This window comes from Eptatretus burgeri, chromosome 14, assembly GCF_056783735.1.
Source record: "Eptatretus burgeri isolate ZD-2024b chromosome 14, Ebu_testis_v1, whole genome shotgun sequence".
In the NCBI taxonomy this organism is placed as follows: Eukaryota; Metazoa; Chordata; class Myxini; order Myxiniformes; family Myxinidae; genus Eptatretus; species Eptatretus burgeri.
The window spans coordinates 7,306,564-7,309,955 of NC_140974.1; positions in this window are offsets into that span (position 1 = coordinate 7,306,564).

Below are 3,392 nucleotides of genomic sequence, written 5' to 3' on the forward strand. Positions count from 1 at the left end.
ATATATATATATATATATATATATATATATATATATATATATATATATATATATATATATATATATATATATATATATAATCAGTCTTGGTGGTGTAATGGTGTGTGTGCTCACTCTGTGTCTGGGAGGTCAACGGTTTGAACCTCGGCCGAGTCTGACCAAAGACTTTAAATTGTGGTCCATGCTGCTTCCTTGCTTGATGCTCAGCATTTAAAAGGATGGGCAAAAAATGCTGGGAAGGCAATGGCAAAACTCCCAATATAACTCTTGGCAATAATCTGTTTTGGGAGCACCAACACTCTGTAAAGAGAGTGGTATAATAAAAAAAACCAACATATATATATATATATATATATATATATATATATATATATATATATATATATATATATATATATATATATATATATATATATATATATATATATATATATATATTTTGAGTCAGTGGTTAGAATGAGCTTTATATATTAGAAGATATATTTGTATCAGTAATAAAGCCATTTATAAGCTCCACCATGATCGTAATGCACTCAAAGATTCTCTTCTATCACACACACATCTAGTGAATGAAGATAAAATGGATTGCAGGCCCAGCAAGTTATCCAGGAGGGTGTACGTAGGATGGATCCAAAAAGGGGAGGACCATATGTTTGTCCAGCAATCCTTGGGATGAGCTTTGGGACTAGAATGACCCAATTCACTCCGAGAGGGAAAGGCACATTCCAAAATTCTTTTCAAGAAATCCATGACAGAGATAAAAGCGGATGAAACGGGATGAAGAGAAAAAGAGGAAAAGCATGGACTTCAAAGGCCTTCGGGGTCAGATTTAAGAGACCCTTATCAGCAGGTCTTGCAGAGTGCCTGGGATAATGCCATACGCACGGCATTTGGGTGCTGAGTGCGTGGTCAGAACTTCCAATTTATCTTAGCAAGCTTTACAGGATTACCGTCAGCTCTACAAATATCTAAGAGCTCCTTTAAAATAGCTACACGAAGAGATGAACTTATTAAGGTTAAGATGGACAATTTTTTTGTCGAAGGGGTTTGTCTGGTCATGCGAGAAATGTGATGAACTATCGCAGAGGATTAAAAGTTTGCAGAGAAGTTAATGTTCGTTTAAAGACACCATTCTGGGTGTGGGAAAATTATGTATCGAACAATGTTGCAACCTATTGACCTCTTGCAGATAACCAAGTCAAGGATTTAATTGGTGTTTCCATTTTTTGCTTGGCAAGTGGATATTTAGAGTCAATCTATAACTAGTTATTTCCATCACTGAAACGATCTATAAGTACAAGGATATATATATATATATATATATATATATATATATATATATATATATATATATATATATATATATATATATATATATATATATATATATATAATGAAAAGAGCACACTGACTCTAGATGTGACGTGACACTGACATTATGCACATAAACCGTGCCCTGCTGCCTTGTCAAGTTCCAGGGTTCATGTACATATATGTACTCTGAGTTTGGAGGTGATGCGTCAGCATAATTTATGTACATGACGTCAGTGTCGTGTCATTGGGTCATAAATAATTAAAAGTTTGCATTTCTTGAACTATTATGAGTATCTCATTCCAATAACATTTTGAACACAACTCGTAAGATCGAATGAAGCTTGGGCTATTCCAGAACACAACCAGTGATCCTGTTGGATATATTGAGAACAAGTTTTTAAATCAAGTGATTTTGTCATTATGTTAAAACAGTATGTTATCCATTCACGAATGACGTCATGCCCGAGTGGAATATGGACTGTACCGTAACTAAGGAGCTGCTGTAAACACCGTGTTGGTTGATTGATGGTCTAGACATGGGCCAGGTAAGTTTTGTTCCGTTGTTTAAAGAAGTCTATAGATCGTTTGTTGAACGAGTTTGTGCCATTCATGGTCCAGAGAATCTGTCAACCTCAATAAACAGCATTGTGTTGTAGGTGATTATAGAGAGGGAAATTGCTCTTCCGAGGACATTCCAGAAAGGATTCCTTTGGGGGAAATGGCCTGGAGCCGACTTCCGGGTTTGAATTAAAAATTAAAGTCGGAATCATGAGAACTGCTCAGTGCAGAAACATTATCAAATGGGACAATGAACTTTTCCATGTGGTGTCCCGTAATTGGCTATGTCCAAAACACTTTGTCTGATTATGATTACAGATCACTTTCCCCATGCAGTAATGTTGATCCATACCCTTCACCAGCCAGGTGGTATAAATTTTGCACACCGCTCCCAAAGACATGTCTGGATAAAGATTTCAGGGGAAGAAAGATCATTGCATTTACCGATGGGCGACGAGTAAAAAAATGTTGCCATTACCGAAGCTCCAGGTATAAATGTCATTCTCAGAAAGCATTATGTTGCACCGTCTGTCGAAGGCCCAACCATAAGGTATTGGCCATGGCAGCAGCAAAGCATCCGACTCAGAACACGAAAAATCGTGCAATGGGAAACATGGGGTTTCTCATTGGAATGACTACAAACGGAAGAGATGAACAGAAGTTGTGCCAATGCGACCACGAGGAATCTGTCATCACAACCATCAGCCATACTTGGTCATACCAAACATGGTCTGCCTGATTACGACCAGCTTACTAATGTTCAGTCAAAATGAAGATGCACCACCCATGTTTGTCCACACTTGTTTATTCGTCCACACCGCACCAACTTGCCAAGAAGATGCAGTTCAAGGTATGAGCAGAGGAGGGGGGGAGGTCTCCAAAGAGCGCAACAAGTTTGATGGATTTTTGACTGAAAAATATTCATTTCACAAATTCCAAGCAGCTCTACAGGAAAGCCGGTGCTGTTGGAGCCATGCGTGGCTCATGTGAGTTTCCACAAGCTGTGTCGAACACATCCGCTAACTCTAATGGCCTTTGGTCATGCCTCCTTTATTCTCATTCATGGATCAGAAAAAAAAACCTCACTTGTCTGACCAAACAGGCATCAATATAAGATTCGTTGAGGCCGCAGTGGGTACACAGTTTTCCTGCCTACTTGTTCTGGCTGATCGACAGAAGGCCTCCAGCAGACTGCGGGTTATTCGCACTATTAAACTTTTCCGGATTCTCAGCTGTTTGGCCAAGATCCCGTTGCCACATCAATCAGCACAAATGTTTCTTTAAAAAACTAAAATGTTAAGTCACGGCTTTCTCTGGCGGTAGTAAATGTTGGGAGTACTGCAGAATTGTTTCAATATCGTGCGCCTTTTGTAACGATTCCACCACAAACAAACTCAATGGTTCATGAGTTCACATTCTTAACTATTACCTCCTAAATCGGTAATGTAATTTATCTGCACACTTAGGAAACTTCTTCATCGGCACAATCAAGTCTCATCAGGAAGCGAAGTTCCTAGCAC